This window comes from Schistocerca nitens, unplaced genomic scaffold (assembly GCF_023898315.1).
Source record: "Schistocerca nitens isolate TAMUIC-IGC-003100 unplaced genomic scaffold, iqSchNite1.1 HiC_scaffold_385, whole genome shotgun sequence".
Taxonomy (NCBI): domain Eukaryota; kingdom Metazoa; phylum Arthropoda; class Insecta; order Orthoptera; family Acrididae; genus Schistocerca; species Schistocerca nitens.
The window spans coordinates 627,196-650,471 of record NW_026045919.1 but is presented as its reverse complement, the minus strand read 5'-3'; the positions used below and the strand labels follow the sequence as shown (position 1 = coordinate 650,471).

The following is a 23,276-nucleotide window of genomic DNA, read 5'->3' as shown; positions in this document are numbered from 1 at the left end:
GCGTCAGCCGAAATAGCTCAGTTGGGAGAGCGTTAGACTGAAGATCTAAAGGTCCCTGGTTCGATCCTGGGTTTCGGCACGTATTCATTTTGATGCGACGCCCATGGAATTGCTCTGCGTTTGCGATAATGCAACTACCGCTGACAACAAAAATGACTCTCTCCTGTAGCTGTTCTGGTTGCCTAGTGCATGCCATAAGAGGAACTCACTAGACAACTAACTCCCTTAGAAGCAAAAGAATCAAAAAAGTCCTACCGACTGCGTTTCCTTTTTCTGTCAGGTGGTGAAGAAGGTCTTCAACGGAACCGTGAAATGAGCGAAAACGTGGGAAACATTGCATTCGAAATTCTTGTGAATTTTCCAACTGGCCAGTGAGGGTCGACTAAACACGTAAATTCTCTGCTCCAACGTATGAGCCGTAACGACTGCTGTAATTTGTTGTTGCATCGTGTGTCAGCAGTCTTCGATAGTGTGTTACGAGCTTAGCGCGATAAGTCTGTAGACAGCATTCAGGCGACGTTTTATTAGTAACTGCTCCATGCAGCGATTGCACAACAGTAAAGGACATGAGTGAATGTATCGTGGGGGGTTTCGCAGCCTCGTGCGAGCCCGGACAGCTCAGTCGGTGGAGCATAGGGCTTTTTAACCTAAGGGTCCAGGGTTCAAGTCCCTGTGTCGGCGGAAATTTTAATACTTTGGTAGCGATTCGTCTGGTAGCGGTGGAAACGCTACGGAAAATAATGCAGCTACGCCGTCTTCTGACACCACAGTGCTTGAAACGTTAGCAGTTGCATGTGTCGGCAGAACCCGCGCTAGCGGCAGTCGTGGCCGAGTGGTTAAGGCGTCTGACTCGAAATCAGATTCTCTCTGGGAGCGTAGGTTCGAGTCCTACCGGCTGCGTGCGATTTTGTGTAAAGAGGAGCAAAAATTTTCGCACACACGTGACATGCGTGGGCGAATGCGGGTGCAAACCAGTGACGCCATTCTCAACAAGACGAAAATTTCCGTTTAAGAATACTGAGTTTCGCGACGACCGCTTCTTACTGTGGTTATCGGTTGACCTCGCACTGACGCTGGGACTGCAGAAAGCCGTCGCTGAGATCGTGAGTACACAGATGTGCTTGAAAGTGTTGGACAGAGCGAACATTCATTTCTTTTTAAGAATCGCAATTCAATCATTCGAGTGCGGCAAAAGCAGTGGTGCAGCGTTTCTTTTCTTATGATCTCGCAGCTGCTTGGAAGTATGTCCATCGTTTAAGACGACAGAAAAGTAGCGTCAGCGGTGCGTCAGTGGGAAGTCGGTGAAGTCGCCATTGGAGCCATAAGCCAGCAATTACGACATGCGAATCACTCGGACACCACGCAGCTGTACGATAATGCTCGTGCGTGGGCCCGCATAGCTCAGTCGGCAGAGCGGTAGGTTTTCAATCAAATGGTCCTGGGTTCAAGTCCCTGTCTGGGCGAAAATTATTACATTTTGGAAACGGCCAATGGAAACCTTACAGAAATGAGTGAGGCCACGCCGCTTTCTGCCATCAGATTGCTTCTAAAGATGGCAGTTTCCGTTGTCGGGAGACATTTCCGCCACCAGCAGTCGTGGCCGAGTGGTTAAGGCGTCTGACTTGAAATCAGATTCCCTCTGGGAGCGTAGGTTCGAGTCCTGCCGACTGCGAAAATTTTCTCGCTCTCACAAGATGAACGTTCAGTTGCGTCACTACTAAACACGTGGGTCACCAGCAATGTGCAGTGTTATTTGATCCATGGCGCAGCGTTACAGTCGCGCCCAGAAGCCGCAGCTCATCTCCCCGTCTCACAGCCGCCCACCAGGTGTTAGTACAAGTGTCGCCTCACTGGGCAGTGCAGACGTGTCCATTTTAGCTTGCAGACGATGACGTGTAGCCATTCATGAGCTAACGCAAGTCGAATGTTTTACCGCGTGTATCTGCTAGGTACTGCCTCTTATACGGTGGAGAGGCTCACTCCTCCTTGTGTCTCGTTCGCTGCACACGAGTTGCCCCTGGCATCGATATAGCACGGGTTTTCTAGCGCCAGCGTGGCGTCACGTGAATTCAGCGAAGTCAATATTACACGAATCGAGTCGACATGTTTGCTTTTAACGATGATGGAAGCAGAAGAAATGTGTGTGGAACTTCGCTGCATCGGATGCTCGCCTTTCAGCGTCCCTGTGTCTTATCAGACGAAGGTGACTGTGAAAGTGGCAACGAGACAGAGTTCACGAACACATGCAAACAGCAAACCTCAGCGTCAGCCGAAATAGCTCAGTTGGGAGAGCGTTAGACTGAAGATCTAAAGGTCCCTGGTTCGATCCTGGGTTTCGGCACGTATTCATTTTGATGCGACGCCCATGGAATTGCTCTGCGTTTGCGATAATGCAACTACCGCTGACAACAAAAATGACTCTCTCCTGTAGCTGTTCTGGTTGCCTAGTGCATGCCATAAGAGGAACTCACTAGACAACTAACTCCCTTAGAAGCAAAAGAATCAAAAAAGTCCTACCGACTGCGTTTCCTTTTTCTGTCAGGTGGTGAAGAAGGTCTTCAACGGAACCGTGAAATGAGCGAAAACGTGGGAAACATTGCATTCGAAATTCTTGTGAATTTTCCAACTGGCCAGTGAGGGTCGACTAAACACGTAAATTCTCTGCTCCAACGTATGAGCCGTAACGACTGCTGTAATTTGTTGTTGCATCGTGTGTCAGCAGTCTTCGATAGTGTGTTACGAGCTTAGCGCGATAAGTCTGTAGACAGCATTCAGGCGACGTTTTATTAGTAACTGCTCCATGCAGCGATTGCACAACAGTAAAGGACATGAGTGAATGTATCGTGGGGGGTTTCGCAGCCTCGTGCGAGCCCGGACAGCTCAGTCGGTGGAGCATAGGGCTTTTTAACCTAAGGGTCCAGGGTTCAAGTCCCTGTGTCGGCGGAAATTTTAATACTTTGGTAGCGATTCGTCTGGTAGCGGTGGAAACGCTACGGAAAATAATGCAGCTACGCCGTCTTCTGACACCACAGTGCTTGAAACGTTAGCAGTTGCATGTGTCGGCAGAACCCGCGCTAGCGGCAGTCGTGGCCGAGTGGTTAAGGCGTCTGACTCGAAATCAGATTCTCTCTGGGAGCGTAGGTTCGAGTCCTACCGGCTGCGTGCGATTTTGTGTAAAGAGGAGCAAAAATTTTCGCACACACGTGACATGCGTGGGCGAATGCGGGTGCAAACCAGTGACGCCATTCTCAACAAGACGAAAATTTCCGTTTAAGAATACTGAGTTTCGCGACGACCGCTTCTTACTGTGGTTATCGGTTGACCTCGCACTGACGCTGGGACTGCAGAAAGCCGTCGCTGAGATCGTGAGTACACAGATGTGCTTGAAAGTGTTGGACAGAGCGAACATTCATTTCTTTTTAAGAATCGCAATTCAATCATTCGAGTGCGGCAAAAGCAGTGGTGCAGCGTTTCTTTTCTTATGATCTCGCAGCTGCTTGGAAGTATGTCCATCGTTTAAGACGACAGAAAAGTAGCGTCAGCGGTGCGTCAGTGGGAAGTCGGTGAAGTCGCCATTGGAGCCATAAGCCAGCAATTACGACATGCGAATCACTCGGACACCACGCAGCTGTACGATAATGCTCGTGCGTGGGCCCGCATAGCTCAGTCGGCAGAGCGGTAGGTTTTCAATCAAATGGTCCTGGGTTCAAGTCCCTGTCTGGGCGAAAATTATTACATTTTGGAAACGGCCAATGGAAACCTTACAGAAATGAGTGAGGCCACGCCGCTTTCTGCCATCAGATTGCTTCTAAAGATGGCAGTTTCCGTTGTCGGGAAACATTTCCGCCACCAGCAGTCGTGGCCGAGTGGTTAAGGCGTCTGACTTGATATCAGATTCCCTCTGGGAGCGTAGGTTCGAGTCCTGCCGACTGCGAAAATTTTCTCGCTCTCACAAGATGAACGTTCAGTTGCGTCACTACTAAACACGTGGGTCACCAGCAATGTGCAGTGTTATTTGATCCATGGCGCAGCGTTACAGTCGCGCCCAGAAGCCGCAGCTCATCTCCCCGTCTCACAGCCGCCCACCAGGTGTTAGTACAAGTGTCGCCTCACTGGGCAGTGCAGACGTGTCCATTTTAGCTTGCAGACGATGACGTGTAGCCATTCATGAGCTAACGCAAGTCGAATGTTTTACCGCGTGTATCTGCTAGGTACTGCCTCTTATACGGTGGAGAGGCTCACTCCTCCTTGTGTCTCGTTCGCTGCACACGAGTTGCCCCTGGCATCGATATAGCACGGGTTTTCTAGCGCCAGCGTGGCGTCACGTGAATTCAGCGAAGTCAATATTACACGAATCGAGTCGACATGTTTGCTTTTAACGATGATGGAAGCAGAAGAAATGTGTGTGGAACTTCGCTGCATCGGATGCTCGCCTTTCAGCGTCCCTGTGTCTTATCAGACGAAGGTGACTGTGAAAGTGGCAACGAGACAGAGTTCACGAACACATGCAAACAGCAAACCTCAGCGTCAGCCGAAATAGCTCAGTTGGGAGAGCGTTAGACTGAAGATCTAAAGGTCCCTGGTTCGATCCTGGGTTTCGGCACGTATTCATTTTGATGCGACGCCCATGGAATTGCTCTGCGTTTGCGATAATGCAACTACCGCTGACAACAAAAATGACTCTCTCCTGTAGCTGTTCTGGTTGCCTAGTGCATGCCATAAGAGGAACTCACTAGACAACTAACTCCCTTAGAAGCAAAAGAATCAAAAAAGTCCTACCGACTGCGTTTCCTTTTTCTGTCAGGTGGTGAAGAAGGTCTTCAACGGAACCGTGAAATGAGCGAAAACGTGGGAAACATTGCATTCGAAATTCTTGTGAATTTTCCAACTGGCCAGTGAGGGTCGACTAAACACGTAAATTCTCTGCTCCAACGTATGAGCCGTAACGACTGCTGTAATTTGTTGTTGCATCGTGTGTCAGCAGTCTTCGATAGTGTGTTACGAGCTTAGCGCGATAAGTCTGTAGACAGCATTCAGGCGACGTTTTATTAGTAACTGCTCCATGCAGCGATTGCACAACAGTAAAGGACATGAGTGAATGTATCGTGGGGGGTTTCGCAGCCTCGTGCGAGCCCGGACAGCTCAGTCGGTGGAGCATAGGGCTTTTTAACCTAAGGGTCCAGGGTTCAAGTCCCTGTGTCGGCGGAAATTTTAATACTTTGGTAGCGATTCGTCTGGTAGCGGTGGAAACGCTACGGAAAATAATGCAGCTACGCCGTCTTCTGACACCACAGTGCTTGAAACGTTAGCAGTTGCATGTGTCGGCAGAACCCGCGCTAGCGGCAGTCGTGGCCGAGTGGTTAAGGCGTCTGACTCGAAATCAGATTCTCTCTGGGAGCGTAGGTTCGAGTCCTACCGGCTGCGTGCGATTTTGTGTAAAGAGGAGCAAAAATTTTCGCACACACGTGACATGCGTGGGCGAATGCGGGTGCAAACCAGTGACGCCATTCTCAACAAGACGAAAATTTCCGTTTAAGAATACTGAGTTTCGCGACGACCGCTTCTTACTGTGGTTATCGGTTGACCTCGCACTGACGCTGGGACTGCAGAAAGCCGTCGCTGAGATCGTGAGTACACAGATGTGCTTGAAAGTGTTGGACAGAGCGAACATTCATTTCTTTTTAAGAATCGCAATTCAATCATTCGAGTGCGGCAAAAGCAGTGGTGCAGCGTTTCTTTTCTTATGATCTCGCAGCTGCTTGGAAGTATGTCCATCGTTTAAGACGACAGAAAAGTAGCGTCAGCGGTGCGTCAGTGGGAAGTCGGTGAAGTCGCCATTGGAGCCATAAGCCAGCAATTACGACATGCGAATCACTCGGACACCACGCAGCTGTACGATAATGCTCGTGCGTGGGCCCGCATAGCTCAGTCGGCAGAGCGGTAGGTTTTCAATCAAATGGTCCTGGGTTCAAGTCCCTGTCTGGGCGAAAATTATTACATTTTGGAAACGGCCAATGGAAACCTTACAGAAATGAGTGAGGCCACGCCGCTTTCTGCCATCAGATTGCTTCTAAAGATGGCAGTTTCCGTTGTCGGGAAACATTTCCGCCACCAGCAGTCGTGGCCGAGTGGTTAAGGCGTCTGACTTGATATCAGATTCCCTCTGGGAGCGTAGGTTCGAGTCCTGCCGACTGCGAAAATTTTCTCGCTCTCACAAGATGAACGTTCAGTTGCGTCACTACTAAACACGTGGGTCACCAGCAATGTGCAGTGTTATTTGATCCATGGCGCAGCGTTACAGTCGCGCCCAGAAGCCGCAGCTCATCTCCCCGTCTCACAGCCGCCCACCAGGTGTTAGTACAAGTGTCGCCTCACTGGGCAGTGCAGACGTGTCCATTTTAGCTTGCAGACGATGACGTGTAGCCATTCATGAGCTAACGCAAGTCGAATGTTTTACCGCGTGTATCTGCTAGGTACTGCCTCTTATACGGTGGAGAGGCTCACTCCTCCTTGTGTCTCGTTCGCTGCACACGAGTTGCCCCTGGCATCGATATAGCACGGGTTTTCTAGCGCCAGCGTGGCGTCACGTGAATTCAGCGAAGTCAATATTACACGAATCGAGTCGACATGTTTGCTTTTAACGATGATGGAAGCAGAAGAAATGTGTGTGGAACTTCGCTGCATCGGATGCTCGCCTTTCAGCGTCCCTGTGTCTTATCAGACGAAGGTGACTGTGAAAGTGGCAACGAGACAGAGTTCACGAACACATGCAAACAGCAAACCTCAGCGTCAGCCGAAATAGCTCAGTTGGGAGAGCGTTAGACTGAAGATCTAAAGGTCCCTGGTTCGATCCTGGGTTTCGGCACGTATTCATTTTGATGCGACGCCCATGGAATTGCTCTGCGTTTGCGATAATGCAACTACCGCTGACAACAAAAATGACTCTCTCCTGTAGCTGTTCTGGTTGCCTAGTGCATGCCATAAGAGGAACTCACTAGACAACTAACTCCCTTAGAAGCAAAAGAATCAAAAAAGTCCTACCGACTGCGTTTCCTTTTTCTGTCAGGTGGTGAAGAAGGTCTTCAACGGAACCGTGAAATGAGCGAAAACGTGGGAAACATTGCATTCGAAATTCTTGTGAATTTTCCAACTGGCCAGTGAGGGTCGACTAAACACGTAAATTCTCTGCTCCAACGTATGAGCCGTAACGACTGCTGTAATTTGTTGTTGCATCGTGTGTCAGCAGTCTTCGATAGTGTGTTACGAGCTTAGCGCGATAAGTCTGTAGACAGCATTCAGGCGACGTTTTATTAGTAACTGCTCCATGCAGCGATTGCACAACAGTAAAGGACATGAGTGAATGTATCGTGGGGGGTTTCGCAGCCTCGTGCGAGCCCGGACAGCTCAGTCGGTGGAGCATAGGGCTTTTTAACCTAAGGGTCCAGGGTTCAAGTCCCTGTGTCGGCGGAAATTTTAATACTTTGGTAGCGATTCGTCTGGTAGCGGTGGAAACGCTACGGAAAATAATGCAGCTACGCCGTCTTCTGACACCACAGTGCTTGAAACGTTAGCAGTTGCATGTGTCGGCAGAACCCGCGCTAGCGGCAGTCGTGGCCGAGTGGTTAAGGCGTCTGACTCGAAATCAGATTCTCTCTGGGAGCGTAGGTTCGAGTCCTACCGGCTGCGTGCGATTTTGTGTAAAGAGGAGCAAAAATTTTCGCACACACGTGACATGCGTGGGCGAATGCGGGTGCAAACCAGTGACGCCATTCTCAACAAGACGAAAATTTCCGTTTAAGAATACTGAGTTTCGCGACGACCGCTTCTTACTGTGGTTATCGGTTGACCTCGCACTGACGCTGGGACTGCAGAAAGCCGTCGCTGAGATCGTGAGTACACAGATGTGCTTGAAAGTGTTGGACAGAGCGAACATTCATTTCTTTTTAAGAATCGCAATTCAATCATTCGAGTGCGGCAAAAGCAGTGGTGCAGCGTTTCTTTTCTTATGATCTCGCAGCTGCTTGGAAGTATGTCCATCGTTTAAGACGACAGAAAAGTAGCGTCAGCGGTGCGTCAGTGGGAAGTCGGTGAAGTCGCCATTGGAGCCATAAGCCAGCAATTACGACATGCGAATCACTCGGACACCACGCAGCTGTACGATAATGCTCGTGCGTGGGCCCGCATAGCTCAGTCGGCAGAGCGGTAGGTTCTCAATCAAATGGTCCTGGGTTCAAGTCCCTGTCTGGGCGAAAATTATTACATTTTGGAAACGGCCAATGGAAACCTTACAGAAATGAGTGAGGCCACGCCGCTTTCTGCCATCAGATTGCTTCTAAAGATGGCAGTTTCCGTTGTCGGGAAACATTTCCGCCACCAGCAGTCGTGGCCGAGTGGTTAAGGCGTCTGACTTGAAATCAGATTCCCTCTGGGAGCGTAGGTTCGAGTCCTGCCGACTGCGAAAATTTTCTCGCTCTCACAAGATGAACGTTCAGTTGCGTCACTACTAAACACGTGGGTCACCAGCAATGTGCAGTGTTATTTGATCCATGGCGCAGCGTTACAGTCGCGCCCAGAAGCCGCAGCTCATCTCCCCGTCTCACAGCCGCCCACCAGGTGTTAGTACAAGTGTCGCCTCACTGGGCAGTGCAGACGTGTCCATTTTAGCTTGCAGACGATGACGTGTAGCCATTCATGAGCTAACGCAAGTCGAATGTTTTACCGCGTGTATCTGCTAGGTACTGCCTCTTATACGGTGGAGAGGCTCACTCCTCCTTGTGTCTCGTTCGCTGCACACGAGTTGCCCCTGGCATCGATATAGCACGGGTTTTCTAGCGCCAGCGTGGCGTCACGTGAATTCAGCGAAGTCAATATTACACGAATCGAGTCGACATGTTTGCTTTTAACGATGATGGAAGCAGAAGAAATGTGTGTGGAACTTCGCTGCATCGGATGCTCGCCTTTCAGCGTCCCTGTGTCTTATCAGACGAAGGTGACTGTGAAAGTGGCAACGAGACAGAGTTCACGAACACATGCAAACAGCAAACCTCAGCGTCAGCCGAAATAGCTCAGTTGGGAGAGCGTTAGACTGAAGATCTAAAGGTCCCTGGTTCGATCCTGGGTTTCGGCACGTATTCATTTTGATGCGACGCCCATGGAATTGCTCTGCGTTTGCGATAATGCAACTACCGCTGACAACAAAAATGACTCTCTCCTGTAGCTGTTCTGGTTGCCTAGTGCATGCCATAAGAGGAACTCACTAGACAACTAACTCCCTTAGAAGCAAAAGAATCAAAAAAGTCCTACCGACTGCGTTTCCTTTTTCTGTCAGGTGGTGAAGAAGGTCTTCAACGGAACCGTGAAATGAGCGAAAACGTGGGAAACATTGCATTCGAAATTCTTGTGAATTTTCCAACTGGCCAGTGAGGGTCGACTAAACACGTAAATTCTCTGCTCCAACGTATGAGCCGTAACGACTGCTGTAATTTGTTGTTGCATCGTGTGTCAGCAGTCTTCGATAGTGTGTTACGAGCTTAGCGCGATAAGTCTGTAGACAGCATTCAGGCGACGTTTTATTAGTAACTGCTCCATGCAGCGATTGCACAACAGTAAAGGACATGAGTGAATGTATCGTGGGGGGTTTCGCAGCCTCGTGCGAGCCCGGACAGCTCAGTCGGTGGAGCATAGGGCTTTTTAACCTAAGGGTCCAGGGTTCAAGTCCCTGTGTCGGCGGAAATTTTAATACTTTGGTAGCGATTCGTCTGGTAGCGGTGGAAACGCTACGGAAAATAATGCAGCTACGCCGTCTTCTGACACCACAGTGCTTGAAACGTTAGCAGTTGCATGTGTCGGCAGAACCCGCGCTAGCGGCAGTCGTGGCCGAGTGGTTAAGGCGTCTGACTCGAAATCAGATTCTCTCTGGGAGCGTAGGTTCGAGTCCTACCGGCTGCGTGCGATTTTGTGTAAAGAGGAGCAAAAATTTTCGCACACACGTGACATGCGTGGGCGAATGCGGGTGCAAACCAGTGACGCCATTCTCAACAAGACGAAAATTTCCGTTTAAGAATACTGAGTTTCGCGACGACCGCTTCTTACTGTGGTTATCGGTTGACCTCGCACTGACGCTGGGACTGCAGAAAGCCGTCGCTGAGATCGTGAGTACACAGATGTGCTTGAAAGTGTTGGACAGAGCGAACATTCATTTCTTTTTAAGAATCGCAATTCAATCATTCGAGTGCGGCAAAAGCAGTGGTGCAGCGTTTCTTTTCTTATGATCTCGCAGCTGCTTGGAAGTATGTCCATCGTTTAAGACGACAGAAAAGTAGCGTCAGCGGTGCGTCAGTGGGAAGTCGGTGAAGTCGCCATTGGAGCCATAAGCCAGCAATTACGACATGCGAATCACTCGGACACCACGCAGCTGTACGATAATGCTCGTGCGTGGGCCCGCATAGCTCAGTCGGCAGAGCGGTAGGTTCTCAATCAAATGGTCCTGGGTTCAAGTCCCTGTCTGGGCGAAAATTATTACATTTTGGAAACGGCCAATGGAAACCTTACAGAAATGAGTGAGGCCACGCCGCTTTCTGCCATCAGATTGCTTCTAAAGATGGCAGTTTCCGTTGTCGGGAGACATTTCCGCCACCAGCAGTCGTGGCCGAGTGGCACAGTTCCGCTTGAGACGCGACAGCGATCGGACGTGCTGTGTATTCGATCCGCCGTTATCTTGGGTTGTGACTATTTACTTTCTGTGTGTGACGTTTCTTTGTCTTCTTCTCTTCGTTGTTTCGTCGCCTTAACGTTTGTTTTGTGTCGTGTGTTGTATAGCGGCTTTTGCCGCATTAGTTAAGTGTTATGGCTTCCCGGTTGTTTCCGCGGAAGTGTACTCTCAGTTTTCAGTTTAACAAGGCCACCAGGAATGTGCAACCAACTTCGTTGGAAATTCACGAATGGATTGTGGATACGATTGGCATAACATCGGACCAGGTACATACGGCGTATTTTGATACAGAACTGTACTGCTTTTTTGTGAAATTGTTGAACCCGGTTTTGCTAGATAGGATTTTACTTAAACATGGTGAGCAAGTGTCGTTCCGTCATAGAGATGGTTCTGTTAGCAGTGTTACTGTTTCAAATGCTGAAATTACGTATACCACAGTTCGGGTTTATAATTTACCCCCTGAAGTTGAAAACAGTTATCTCAAGGACGCTTTGCTTGGTTATGGTACTGTTCGGTCAATTCGAAATGAACGTTGGTCTGCACAACATAAGCTGCAATGTTATAATGGTGTCAGATCGGTTGAAATGCATATTAAGTCGAATATACCGTCCCATCTGGTTGTATGTGGTTATCGTGCTCATCTTACTTATGAGGGGCAAGTTGGTACGTGTTTTCTATGTAATGAGAATGGTCATGTTCGTGCTAATTGCCCTAAGCGGGTGTTTGTGCTTCAAAATGGGCTAGCACAACGCCGCAAATTAACGGTTGCCGATCTTGTGCCAGCAGCTTCCTCCACTGTTTCTTGTCAGCCTCCTGCAGTAGATTCTTCACAACGGGTGACACCCTCCTCTGATGCAGGTTTTCCCCCGTTACCCACTCGCCCAGATGTATCGGCTGCTCCTACACCGATCCCGTCTGTTTCCAATAACAAACGCCGTCGTGCTAGTGATACCGGTAGCACTGATGATGAAGCTGCTGTTATGCAGCCGGTTTGCGAATCCGACGAGAGCATTCCGGAATCTCCCATGCCTGTTTCGGATTCTGTTCCCGCTGTGTCTCCTGCATTGCCTGATGACGTCAAACTTGCTGCCCCACCGTCGGCGCACGAGCCACAACATTCGGTCGAGGTGGTGTTGACATCCCCCCTGACACAGGCATCACAACATGTTGACGACACTTCGGTGCAGCCAGCTGTTTGTCGGAAAATCGCTCCTAGTACTGCGCGCTCCGCTTCAGCGGATTCCGAACCTATCTCTCCACCTCCTACACATCCCATCCCTACACCTTCTGATGCCGGTGCCGATGTTCCTGATGCAGTTTTCCCCTTGTTGGCTCCTTCTTCTGATTCCTCTTGCCCTGCTACTCCTTCGGATGCCTTGGTTGATGTGCCTGATCTCGAACCCCCCACTCCACCTGCTCTTGAAACTGGTGTGCATCAGATACGCCGTCGGGTGAAAGTGCCCCCCAATCTTCACGCGGTGCGGAAAAAACACAAGCATGCAAAGGATGACTCTGATTCCGTTGATTCCGGGCGATCACCCTCTGCCATGTCTGATGTTGATGATGTGGATGTAGTTGCTTCTCATGTGGTGTAATTAGGGTTCGTTTTCTCTTTTTTGGTTGATGTTGCAGGCGTACACGTTTATTACCTTAAATATCAATAGCATTCAATCTGCTCTGAAGTTAGCGTCTCTGCAGCAGTTTATTTATGACTCTGCAGCTGATGTTGTTTTCCTGCAGGAAGTCTCCGTTGCACACCTGTTTGTTCCTGGCTTTCGCACTATTATAAATTTTGCGCCTGAGTTTTCCACAGGTACTGCCTTACTAATTCGTGACGGTATCCCCGTTACCGAAATTCAGCTCTTAGACTCGGGAAGGGGTATTGGTTGTCGGTTATTTGACACAACCTTGGTTAATATTTACGCCCCCTCTGGTTCCAGCAAACGGCAGGAAAGGTCTCGTTTTTATAAAGAGGATCTGATTTATCTTTTACGCAAAAATCCTGCGACTTTGATATTGGGGGGTGATTTTAATTGTGTATTACAAGCTAAGGACCAATCCCCTCATTTTAATTATTGTTTCGAGCTGCATTCTCTTGTACGTCAACTACGACTACGCGATGCGTGGGAGGTTAAACACCCCACTTTAGTTAAATTTACATTTTTTACTGCCACCTCTAGTAGTCGCCTTGACCGATTGTATATTTCTGATCCCCTTAGTGCTTCTGTTTTAAATGTAGATGTTATTCCAGCCAGTTTTACGGATCATTGTGCCCTTGCGGTTATAATTAATTTGGAGCGTCAGCCTCTTAAACTTTATCGGCCGCTGTGGAAATTAAATGTCTCCTTGCTCGATGACCCTGACATCGAACCTCTAATACAGATGGCGTGGGACATGTGTTTACGTTCTCTGCGATACTATCCGTCAAAGCTTCACTGGTGGATCCACTGTGCGAAGCCAAAACTACGTCGCACTTTAATGTCCTACAGTTATCAAAGAGCGCGAGATCTGAAACTGACTTTTGAGTATTATTATTCGGTGCTTCGCGAACTTTATGATACTTCTAGAATGACATGTGCCCACCTTTCTGAGATTCGGAAAATTAAAGCCAAGCTCCTTAGTATTAAACGACTGCAGATGGAAGGATTGAAGCTTAAATCTAAACCACCGTCCATCTTAGCACATGAAATGACTTCTATGTACCATCTGTTTCGTCACCAAAAGAACCGTCGACGTGTATTGATTGATGGTCTGATGGCAGCTGATGGTCGCCGGCTTACCTTACAGAATCAAATAACCCATGAACTTACCTGCTACTATGAGACCTTATATGCTGTGGCTGATTCTGATGCGGTTGATAAAGACGAGATTTTAACTGCTATCCCATCAGTTTTAACAGAGGACCACAATACGGAATTTTTAGCTCCTTTTACTGCAGACGAAATTTCAGCTTTTATTGCTTGTTCCCCATCTCACAAATCTCCTGGTCCGGATGGCCTTCCTAAGGAGTTTTTTGTTCGCTTTTGGACTATTATAGGGCCTGTTTTTACGGATATCGTAAATGAAATTTTGAATGGTGGCTCAATTCCAGCCGATTTCAAGAGAGGTACGGTAGTCCTGATACCGAAAGCTGCTGGTTTGAAGACAGCTAGTGACTTTCGTCCTTTAACCCTTTTAAATTTTGATTATAAGACGGCTGCTAGGGCTGTTAATGCACGTCTATCCCTCTTGCTTACACCTGTGATAACTCCTTGTCAAAGCTGCTTTCCGGGGCGCTCCATCTTGACACCTCTGGCGGGGTATCGTGATATTGTGTCGATTGTCGCTGTCACCAATATTTCCTGTGCGCTTTTATTTGTTGATTTTAGTAAGGCTTTTGATCGTGTGTCCCATTCGTTTTAGAGCTTCTGCTGCGCCGACTCGGTTTTAATGAAAAGGCGCTGCTGGTACTTAGGAATATGACGACTGGCATTTCTGCTAAGATTGACATTAATGGCCAGCTGACGAAGGTCATTGATATTAAACGTGGCGTCCCGCAAGGTAGCCCTTTATCCATGACCCTTTATGCTCTCTCCCTTCAACCACTCCTCACACGTCTCAACTTGACACTTCGTGGTCTTACGATCTCTGGGGTTACCCAGACAGCAACAGCTTATGCTGATGATTTGGTTGTTTTGCTTCGTTCCGCCGCAGAAGTGCCGCTGTTGAAGATGGAACTAGATAAATTTTCCGCAGCCTCAGGTTCTCGTATTAACCCCCGTAAAAGCAAACTCCTGAATTTGCGGGGCTTTGAACGTGTGGTTATTCCGTGGGTTATGGCTGTTGAACACCATACACATTTAGGTATCTATCTTGAACGGTGTCCTCTTCGTATGGCTGCAAAAAATTGGCAAGTGGCCATTTCCAAGCTTCAAGGTGTTTTATTCGAACACTCATGGCGTTCGATACCGCTACTGCAAAAAAAGCGTGTATTAGACACTTATGTTTTATGTAAAGTATATTACGTTGCTCAGTTGTTTCCGCTTCCCCGAATGCAGGGTGCAAAAATGGTCCAGCTTATTAACAGATATATTTGGCGGGGGCACATTTTTAAATTACGTTGTGATGTTTTTACGAAGCCGCGTCTTGAGGGCGGCTTGTCGTTCACCGATGTCCGTGTCAAGGCTGCTGCCCTTTATGTTAAGCGAACCCTCCATCTTTTATTTTCTGAGTCCCCGACTGTTACTTCGCGATTACTCCATGTCGTTCGTCCTGCGAGCTTGTCACCGCCTATTAACGTAGGGTCTCTAAATGCGAAGCTACGACATGTTCGGGACTTCTACATTGAGATTAGTTACCTGGATCTCCACTTACAACGTCGTCCTGTTTTTACTACGCGAACACTGCTTGCCAAATGGCACAGGTCTTTTTCTTCCAACCCGATTGTTTTGCAGTATCCCCGTTTTAATTGGCGTAACATATGGACGAATATTAGCTTACCCGTTCATTCAGCAACTGTTGCCTCCCTATGGTATAAGGTGGTTAATCAGCTGATTCCTACGAACGAACGCCTTCATCGTATAGGTTTATGTGTCTCTCCGCTTTGTCAAACGTGTGGTTGTGTTGATACGCTCCCACACCGGTTTACCTGCGCTGACCGTCTTCGCATGTGGTACTGGCTGCGCCGACAATTGGCGTTACTCACCAGGAGTTCGGAATCGGCATTTACAGCTGATATCCTCTGCTGGCCGGACACGGTTTTTTATCCACGGACAAAGAACAACACCATTATGTGGCTTCTTGGCCGTTACATTTTTGCAGTGGTTGATGGTGATGGTATTTCCGATTTTATTTCGTTTATTGGTTACATGCCTCATGAGTACTGGACGCAAAAATCTTTCCCACATCTTAAAAGGGACTTTGCGAATATGCTTAGTATTGTTTTCGAAAAGCAGGGGATTGGTTAAGTTTCCACTTCTATTGATCATTCCTGCGCCAGATGCATTAATGGCACCGGTATAGGGGCATACTGATCTCACTTCATGATACGGAAGACATTCTCGCTAGTTCTTAGTTCTTTTGCCTTCCTGCCAAGCTTTTACCTGTTTGGATAGACGACGCATCATAACCCCCGTGTCCACCTATAAGTATCCTAAGACTCTGAACCAAGGACAATTACTACGTCTTGGTGCGACTGTGCTTCAGTGCAGGGAGGAGGAGACGTCATGGCCAGGCCTCGGGATTCGACCCCTGCCCAACACGCCTCCACCGAGCTGCCCTGGGTCATTACTATGGTATGGAAAAAAAAACAACAAAAAAGTGGTTAGGATCCCTGGCTTTCACGCACACCAAGTGGTAGAGCAGTCAAAAAAAGTGGTAAAAGACAAAAAATATATAAAAAAAAGTGGTTAAGGCGTCTGAAGTAAAAAAAAAAAATGAAAAAAAAAAAAAAAAAGTGGTTAAGGCGTCTGACTTGAAATCAGATTCCCTCTGGGAGCGTAGGTTCGAGTCCTGCCGACTGCGAAAATTTTCTCGCTCTCAGAAGAAGGACGTTCAGCTGCATCCTAGCGGTTGCGTCTCCACTAAACACGTGGATCGCCAGCAATGTGCAGGGTGCAGCGCTACAGTCGCGCCCAGAAGCCACAGCTCATCTCCTCGTCTCACAGCCGTCCACCAGGTGTCAGTGCAAGTGTCACCTCTCTGGGCAGTGCAGATGTGTCCATTTTAGCTTGCAGACGATGACGTGTAGCAATTTATGAGCTAGCGCAAGTCAAATGTTTTACCGTGTGTATCTGCTAGATGCTGCCTCTCACACGCTGGAGAGGCTCACTGCTTCTTGTGTCTCGTTCTTTGCACACGAGTTGCACGTGGCATCGATATAGCACAGGTTTTCTAGCGTCAGCGAAGTCAATATTACATGAATCGAGTCGAAGTGTTTGCTTGTTACGATGATGGAAGCAGAAGAAATGTGTGTGGTACTTCACTGCATCTGCTGCTCGCCTTTCAGCGTCCCTGTGTCTTATCAGATGAAGATGACTGTGAAATTGGCGACGGGGCAGAGGTCAACGAAGACGTGCAAAACAGAGACGTTCAACGTCAGCCGAAATAGCTCAGTTGGGAGAGCGTTAGACTGAAGATCTAAAGGTCCCTGGTTCGATCCCGGGTTTCGGCATGCATTCGTTTTGAAGCTGACGCCAATGGAATTGCTCTGAGTTTGTGATAATGTAACTACCGCCGAGAACAAAAATGACTCCCTCCTGTAGCTGTTCTGGTTGTCCAGTGCATGCCATAAGAGGAACACAGTAGGCAAATGCCTGGGAAGCAAGAAAATAAAAAAAAAGTCCTACCTATTGCGTTCCCTTTTTTGTGTCAGGACGTGAAGAACGTCTCCAACGGAACCGTGAAATGAGCGAAAACGTGGGAAACATTGCATTCGAAATGCTTGTGAATTTTCCAGTTGCCCAGTGAGTGTCGACAGAACACGTAAATCCTCTGCTCCAACGTATGAGACGTAACGATTGCTGCAATTTGTTCTTGCGTCATGTGTCAGCATTCTTCGATAGTCTGTTACGAGCTTAGCACGATAAGTTTGTAGACAGCATCCAGGCGACGTTTTATTAGTTACAGCTCCATGCAGCGAGTGCACAACAGTAAAGGACATGAGTCAATGTGCAGTTGTGTATCGTGGAAGGTTTACAAACGTCTTGTGAGCCCGGATAGCTCAGTCGGTAGAGCATTAGGCTTTTAACCTAAGGGTCCAGGGTTCAAGTCCCTGTCCGGGCGGAAATTTTAATACTTTGGTAGTGATTCGTCTAGTAGAGGTGGAAACACTACGGAAAAGAATGCAACTACGCCGTTTCCTGACACCACAGTGCTTTAAACGGTAGCAGTTGCATGTGTCGGCAGAACTCGCGCTACCGGCAGTCGTGGCCGAGTGGTTAAGGCGTCTGACTCGAAATCAGATTCCCTCTGGGAGCGTAGGTTCGAGTCCTACCGGCTGCGTGCGATTTTGCGTAAAGAGCAGCAAATATTTTCACACACGTGAACGCGGATGCAAACCAATGACGCCACTCTCAACAAGACGAAAATTTAAGAATACTGAGTTTCGCAACGGCCGCTGCTTCCTGTGGCTACCGGTTCACCTCGCACTGACGCTGGGACTGCAGAAAGCCGTCGCAGGCCCACGAGTGCGCTCCCGTCATTTTCTCGCGCCGACGCCGAGTTTGTGAGTACACAGATGTGCTTGGAAGTGTTGGACAGAGCGAACATTCATTTCTTTTTAAGAATCGCAATTCAATCATTCGAGTGCGGCAAAAGCAGTGGTGCAGCGTTTCTTTTCTTATGATCTCGCAGCTGCTTGGAAGTATGTCCATCGTTTAAGACGACAGAAAAGTAGCGTCAGCGGTGCGTCAGTGGGAAGTCGGTGAAGTCGCCATTGGAGCCATAAGCCAGCAATTACGACATGCGAATCACTCGGACACCACGCAGCTGTACGATAATGCTCGTGCGTGGGCCCGCATAGCTCAGTCGGCAGAGCGGTAGGTTTTCAATCAAATGGTCCTGGGTTCAAGTCCCTGTCTGGGCGAAAATTATTACATTTTGGAAACGGCCAATGGAAACCTTACAGAAATGAGTGAGGCCACGCCGCTTTCTGCCATCAGATTGCTTCTAAAGATGGCAGTTTCCGTTGTCGGGAGACATTTCCGCCACCAGCAGTCGTGGCCGAGTGGTTAAGGCGTCTGACTTGAAATCAGATTCCCTCTGGGAGCGTAGGTTCGAGTCCTGCCGACTGCGAAAATTTTCTCGCTCTCACAAGATGAACGTTCAGTTGCGTCACTACTAAACACGTGGGTCACCAGCAATGTGCAGTGTTATTTGATCCATGGCGCAGCGTTACAGTCGCGCCCAGAAGCCGCAGCTCATCTCCCCGTCTCACAGCCGCCCACCAGGTGTTAGTACAAGTGTCGCCTCACTGGGCAGTGCAGACGTGTCCATTTTAGCTTGCAGACGATGACGTATAGCCATTCATGAGCTAACGCAAGTCGAATGTTTTACCGCGTGTATCTGCTAGGTACTGCCTCTTATACGGTGGAGAGGCTCACTCCTCCTTGTGTCTCGTTCGCTGCACACGAGTTGCCCCTGGCATCGATATAGCACGGGTTTTCTAGCGCCAGCGTGGCGTCACGTGAATTCAGCGAAGTCAATATTACACGAATCGAGTCGACATGTTTGCTTTTAACGATGATGGAAGCAGAAGAAATGTGTGTGGAACTTCGCTGCATCGGATGCTCGCCTTTCAGCGTCCCTGTGTCTTATCAGACGAAGGTGACTGTGAAAGTGGCAACGAGACAGAGTTCACGAACACATGCAAACTGCAAACCTCAGCGTCAGCCGAAATAGCTCAGTTGGGAGAGCGTTAGACTGAAGATCTAAAGGTCCCTGGTTCGATCCCGGGTTTCGGCACGTATTCATTTTGATGCGACGCCCATGGAATTGCTCTGCGTTTGCGATAATGCAACTACCGCTGACAACAAAAATGACTCTCTCCTGTAGCTGTTCTGGTTGCCTAGTGCATGCCATAAGAGGAACTCACTAGACAACTAACTCCCTTAGAAGCAAAAGAATCAAAAAAGTCCTACCGACTGCGTTTCCTTTTTCTGTCAGGTGGTGAAGAAGGTCTTCAACGGAACCGTGAAATGAGCGAAAACGTGGGAAACATTGCATTCGAAATTCTTGTGAATTTTCCAACTGGCCAGTGAGGGTCGACTAAACACGTAAATTCTCTGCTCCAACGTATGAGCCGTAACGACTGCTGTAATTTGTTGTTGCATCGTGTGTCAGCAGTCTTCGATAGTGTGTTACGAGCTTAGCGCGATAAGTCTGTAGACAGCATTCAGGCGACGTTTTATTAGTAACTGCTCCATGCAGCGATTGCACAACAGTAAAGGACATGAGTGAATGTATCGTGGGGGGTTTCGCAGCCTCGTGCGAGCCCGGACAGCTCAGTCGGTGGAGCATAGGGCTTTTTAACCTAAGGGTCCAGGGTTCAAGTCCCTGTGTCGGCGGAAATTTTAATACTTTGGTAGCGATTCGTCTGGTAGCGGTGGAAACGCTACGGAAAATAATGCAGCTACGCCGTCTTCTGACACCACAGTGCTTGAAACGTTAGCAGTTGCATGTGTCGGCAGAACCCGCGCTAGCGGCAGTCGTGGCCGAGTGGTTAAGGCGTCTGACTCGAAATCAGATTCTCTCTGGGAGCGTAGGTTCGAGTCCTACCGGCTGCGTGCGATTTTGTGTAAAGAGGAGCAAAAATTTTCGCACACACGTGACATGCGTGGGCGAATGCGGGTGCAAACCAGTGACGCCATTCTCAACAAGACGAAAATTTCCGTTTAAGAATACTGAGTTTCGCGACGACCGCTTCTTACTGTGGTTATCGGTTGACCTCGCACTGACGCTGGGACTGCAGAAAGCCGTCGCTGAGATCGTGAGTACACAGATGTGCTTGAAAGTGTTGGACAGAGCGAACATTCATTTCTTTTTAAGAATCGCAATTCAATCATTCGAGTGCGGCAAAAGCAGTGGTGCAGCGTTTCTTTTCTTATGATCTCGCAGCTGCTTGGAAGTATGTCCATCGTTTAAGACGACAGAAAAGTAGCGTCAGCGGTGCGTCAGTGGGAAGTCGGTGAAGTCGCCATTGGAGCCATAAGCCAGCAATTACGACATGCGAATCACTCGGACACCACGCAGCTGTACGATAATGCTCGTGCGTGGGCCCGCATAGCTCAGTCGGCAGAGCGGTAGGTTTTCAATCAAATGGTCCTGGGTTCAAGTCCCTGTCTGGGCGAAAATTATTACATTTTGGAAACGGCCAATGGAAACCTTACAGAAATGAGTGAGGCCACGCCGCTTTCTGCCATCAGATTGCTTCTAAAGATGGCAGTTTCCGTTGTCGGGAGACATTTCCGCCACCAGCAGTCGTGGCCGAGTGGTTAAGGCGTCTGACTTGAAATCAGATTCCCTCTGGGAGCGTAGGTTCGAGTCCTGCCGACTGCGAAAATTTTCTCGCTCTCACAAGATGAACGTTCAGTTGCGTCACTACTAAACACGTGGGTCACCAGCAATGTGCAGTGTTATTTGATCCATGGCGCAGCGTTACAGTCGCGCCCAGAAGCCGCAGCTCATCTCCCCGTCTCACAGCCGCCCACCAGGTGTTAGTACAAGTGTCGCCTCACTGGGCAGTGCAGACGTGTCCATTTTAGCTTGCAGACGATGACGTATAGCCATTCATGAGCTAACGCAAGTCGAATGTTTTACCGCGTGTATCTGCTAGGTACTGCCTCTTATACGGTGGAGAGGCTCACTCCTCCTTGTGTCTCGTTCGCTGCACACGAGTTGCCCCTGGCATCGATATAGCACGGGTTTTCTAGCGCCAGCGTGGCGTCACGTGAATTCAGCGAAGTCAATATTACACGAATCGAGTCGACATGTTTGCTTTTAACGATGATGGAAGCAGAAGAAATGTGTGTGGAACTTCGCTGCATCGGATGCTCGCCTTTCAGCGTCCCTGTGTCTTATCAGACGAAGGTGACTGTGAAAGTGGCAACGAGACAGAGTTCACGAACACATGCAAACTGCAAACCTCAGCGTCAGCCGAAATAGCTCAGTTGGGAGAGCGTTAGACTGAAGATCTAAAGGTCCCTGGTTCGATCCCGGGTTTCGGCACGTATTCATTTTGATGCGACGCCCATGGAATTGCTCTGCGTTTGCGATAATGCAACTACCGCTGACAACAAAAATGACTCTCTCCTGTAGCTGTTCTGGTTGCCTAGTGCATGCCATAAGAGGAACTCACTAGACAACTAACTCCCTTAGAAGCAAAAGAATCAAAAAAGTCCTACCGACTGCGTTTCCTTTTTCTGTCAGGTGGTGAAGAAGGTCTTCAACGGAACCGTGAAATGAGCGAAAACGTGGGAAACATTGCATTCGAAATTCTTGTGAATTTTCCAACTGGCCAGTGAGGGTCGACTAAACACGTAAATTCTCTGCTCCAACGTATGAGCCGTAACGACTGCTGTAATTTGTTGTTGCATCGTGTGTCAGCAGTCTTCGATAGTGTGTTACGAGCTTAGCGCGATAAGTCTGTAGACAGCATTCAGGCGACGTTTTATTAGTAACTGCTCCATGCAGCGATTGCACAACAGTAAAGGACATGAGTGAATGTATCGTGGGGGGTTTCGCAGCCTCGTGCGAGCCCGGACAGCTCAGTCGGTGGAGCATAGGGCTTTTTAACCTAAGGGTCCAGGGTTCAAGTCCCTGTGTCGGCGGAAATTTTAATACTTTGGTAGCGATTCGTCTGGTAGCGGTGGAAACGCTACGGAAAATAATGCAGCTACGCCGTCTTCTGACACCACAGTGCTTGAAACGTTAGCAGTTGCATGTGTCGGCAGAACCCGCGCTAGCGGCAGTCGTGGCCGAGTGGTTAAGGCGTCTGACTCGAAATCAGATTCTCTCTGGGAGCGTAGGTTCGAGTCCTACCGGCTGCGTGCGATTTTGTGTAAAGAGGAGCAAAAATTTTCGCACACACGTGACATGCGTGGGCGAATGCGGGTGCAAACCAGTGACGCCATTCTCAACAAGACGAAAATTTCCGTTTAAGAATACTGAGTTTCGCGACGACCGCTTCTTACTGTGGTTATCGGTTGACCTCGCACTGACGCTGGGACTGCAGAAAGCCGTCGCTGAGATCGTGAGTACACAGATGTGCTTGAAAGTGTTGGACAGAGCGAACATTCATTTCTTTTTAAGAATCGCAATTCAATCATTCGAGTGCGGCAAAAGCAGTGGTGCAGCGTTTCTTTTCTTATGATCTCGCAGCTGCTTGGAAGTATGTCCATCGTTTAAGACGACAGAAAAGTAGCGTCAGCGGTGCGTCAGTGGGAAGTCGGTGAAGTCGCCATTGGAGCCATAAGCCAGCAATTACGACATGCGAATCACTCGGACACCACGCAGCTGTACGATAATGCTCGTGCGTGGGCCCGCATAGCTCAGTCGGCAGAGCGGTAGGTTTTCAATCAAATGGTCCTGGGTTCAAGTCCCTGTCTGGGCGAAAATTATTACATTTTGGAAACGGCCAATGGAAACCTTACAGAAATGAGTGAGGCCACGCCGCTTTCTGCCATCAGATTGCTTCTAAAGATGGCAGTTTCCGTTGTCGGGAGACATTTCCGCCACCAGCAGTCGTGGCCGAGTGGTTAAGGCGTCTGACTTGAAATCAGATTCCCTCTGGGAGCGTAGGTTCGAGTCCTGCCGACTGCGAAAATTTTCTCGCTCTCACAAGATGAACGTTCAGTTGCGTCACTACTAAACACGTGGGTCACCAGCAATGTGCAGTGTTATTTGATCCATGGCGCAGCGTTACAGTCGCGCCCAGAAGCCGCAGCTCATCTCCCCGTCTCACAGCCGCCCACCAGGTGTTAGTACAAGTGTCGCCTCACTGGGCAGTGCAGACGTGTCCATTTTAGCTTGCAGACGATGACGTATAGCCATTCATGAGCTAACGCAAGTCGAATGTTTTACCGCGTGT

At 48.9% G+C, this 23,276-nt stretch overlaps 24 non-coding genes across 24 annotated transcripts; all 24 read left to right on the top strand.

Moving 5' to 3' along the window:
• The first annotated feature begins 6 nt into the window (after window positions 1–6).
• Window positions 7–79, top strand: Trnaf-gaa (transfer RNA phenylalanine (anticodon GAA)). The gene has a single exon. It is a non-coding gene; the product is annotated as a tRNA-Phe (tRNA).
• Window positions 80–818: 739 nt separating this feature from the next.
• On the top strand, window positions 819–900 carry Trnas-cga (transfer RNA serine (anticodon CGA)). Its single transcript has one exon. It is a non-coding gene; the product is annotated as a tRNA-Ser (tRNA).
• Window positions 901–1,590: 690 nt separating this feature from the next.
• On the top strand, window positions 1,591–1,672 carry Trnas-uga (transfer RNA serine (anticodon UGA)). Its single transcript has one exon. It is a non-coding gene; the product is annotated as a tRNA-Ser (tRNA).
• Window positions 1,673–2,268: 596 nt separating this feature from the next.
• On the top strand, window positions 2,269–2,341 carry Trnaf-gaa (transfer RNA phenylalanine (anticodon GAA)). The gene has a single exon. It is a non-coding gene; the product is annotated as a tRNA-Phe (tRNA).
• A 739-nt stretch (window positions 2,342–3,080) lies between these two features.
• On the top strand, window positions 3,081–3,162 carry Trnas-cga (transfer RNA serine (anticodon CGA)). Its single transcript has one exon. It is a non-coding gene; the product is annotated as a tRNA-Ser (tRNA).
• A 690-nt stretch (window positions 3,163–3,852) lies between these two features.
• Trnas-uga (transfer RNA serine (anticodon UGA)) lies at window positions 3,853–3,934 on the top strand. Its single transcript has one exon. It is a non-coding gene; the product is annotated as a tRNA-Ser (tRNA).
• A 596-nt stretch (window positions 3,935–4,530) lies between these two features.
• On the top strand, window positions 4,531–4,603 carry Trnaf-gaa (transfer RNA phenylalanine (anticodon GAA)). Its single transcript has one exon. It is a non-coding gene; the product is annotated as a tRNA-Phe (tRNA).
• Window positions 4,604–5,342: 739 nt separating this feature from the next.
• Trnas-cga (transfer RNA serine (anticodon CGA)) lies at window positions 5,343–5,424 on the top strand. The gene has a single exon. It is a non-coding gene; the product is annotated as a tRNA-Ser (tRNA).
• A 690-nt stretch (window positions 5,425–6,114) lies between these two features.
• On the top strand, window positions 6,115–6,196 carry Trnas-uga (transfer RNA serine (anticodon UGA)). The gene has a single exon. It is a non-coding gene; the product is annotated as a tRNA-Ser (tRNA).
• A 596-nt stretch (window positions 6,197–6,792) lies between these two features.
• Trnaf-gaa (transfer RNA phenylalanine (anticodon GAA)) lies at window positions 6,793–6,865 on the top strand. Its single transcript has one exon. It is a non-coding gene; the product is annotated as a tRNA-Phe (tRNA).
• Window positions 6,866–7,604: 739 nt separating this feature from the next.
• Window positions 7,605–7,686, top strand: Trnas-cga (transfer RNA serine (anticodon CGA)). Its single transcript has one exon. It is a non-coding gene; the product is annotated as a tRNA-Ser (tRNA).
• A 690-nt stretch (window positions 7,687–8,376) lies between these two features.
• Window positions 8,377–8,458, top strand: Trnas-uga (transfer RNA serine (anticodon UGA)). Its single transcript has one exon. It is a non-coding gene; the product is annotated as a tRNA-Ser (tRNA).
• A 596-nt stretch (window positions 8,459–9,054) lies between these two features.
• On the top strand, window positions 9,055–9,127 carry Trnaf-gaa (transfer RNA phenylalanine (anticodon GAA)). Its single transcript has one exon. It is a non-coding gene; the product is annotated as a tRNA-Phe (tRNA).
• A 739-nt stretch (window positions 9,128–9,866) lies between these two features.
• Trnas-cga (transfer RNA serine (anticodon CGA)) lies at window positions 9,867–9,948 on the top strand. Its single transcript has one exon. It is a non-coding gene; the product is annotated as a tRNA-Ser (tRNA).
• A 6,841-nt stretch (window positions 9,949–16,789) lies between these two features.
• Trnaf-gaa (transfer RNA phenylalanine (anticodon GAA)) lies at window positions 16,790–16,862 on the top strand. The gene has a single exon. It is a non-coding gene; the product is annotated as a tRNA-Phe (tRNA).
• A 538-nt stretch (window positions 16,863–17,400) lies between these two features.
• Window positions 17,401–17,473, top strand: Trnak-uuu (transfer RNA lysine (anticodon UUU)). Its single transcript has one exon. It is a non-coding gene; the product is annotated as a tRNA-Lys (tRNA).
• Window positions 17,474–17,610: 137 nt separating this feature from the next.
• Trnas-cga (transfer RNA serine (anticodon CGA)) lies at window positions 17,611–17,692 on the top strand. The gene has a single exon. It is a non-coding gene; the product is annotated as a tRNA-Ser (tRNA).
• A 710-nt stretch (window positions 17,693–18,402) lies between these two features.
• Trnas-uga (transfer RNA serine (anticodon UGA)) lies at window positions 18,403–18,484 on the top strand. The gene has a single exon. It is a non-coding gene; the product is annotated as a tRNA-Ser (tRNA).
• Window positions 18,485–19,080: 596 nt separating this feature from the next.
• Trnaf-gaa (transfer RNA phenylalanine (anticodon GAA)) lies at window positions 19,081–19,153 on the top strand. The gene has a single exon. It is a non-coding gene; the product is annotated as a tRNA-Phe (tRNA).
• Window positions 19,154–19,892: 739 nt separating this feature from the next.
• Window positions 19,893–19,974, top strand: Trnas-cga (transfer RNA serine (anticodon CGA)). The gene has a single exon. It is a non-coding gene; the product is annotated as a tRNA-Ser (tRNA).
• Window positions 19,975–20,664: 690 nt separating this feature from the next.
• On the top strand, window positions 20,665–20,746 carry Trnas-uga (transfer RNA serine (anticodon UGA)). The gene has a single exon. It is a non-coding gene; the product is annotated as a tRNA-Ser (tRNA).
• A 596-nt stretch (window positions 20,747–21,342) lies between these two features.
• Window positions 21,343–21,415, top strand: Trnaf-gaa (transfer RNA phenylalanine (anticodon GAA)). The gene has a single exon. It is a non-coding gene; the product is annotated as a tRNA-Phe (tRNA).
• A 739-nt stretch (window positions 21,416–22,154) lies between these two features.
• Window positions 22,155–22,236, top strand: Trnas-cga (transfer RNA serine (anticodon CGA)). Its single transcript has one exon. It is a non-coding gene; the product is annotated as a tRNA-Ser (tRNA).
• Window positions 22,237–22,926: 690 nt separating this feature from the next.
• Window positions 22,927–23,008, top strand: Trnas-uga (transfer RNA serine (anticodon UGA)). The gene has a single exon. It is a non-coding gene; the product is annotated as a tRNA-Ser (tRNA).
• The last annotated feature ends 268 nt before the right edge of the window (window positions 23,009–23,276 follow it).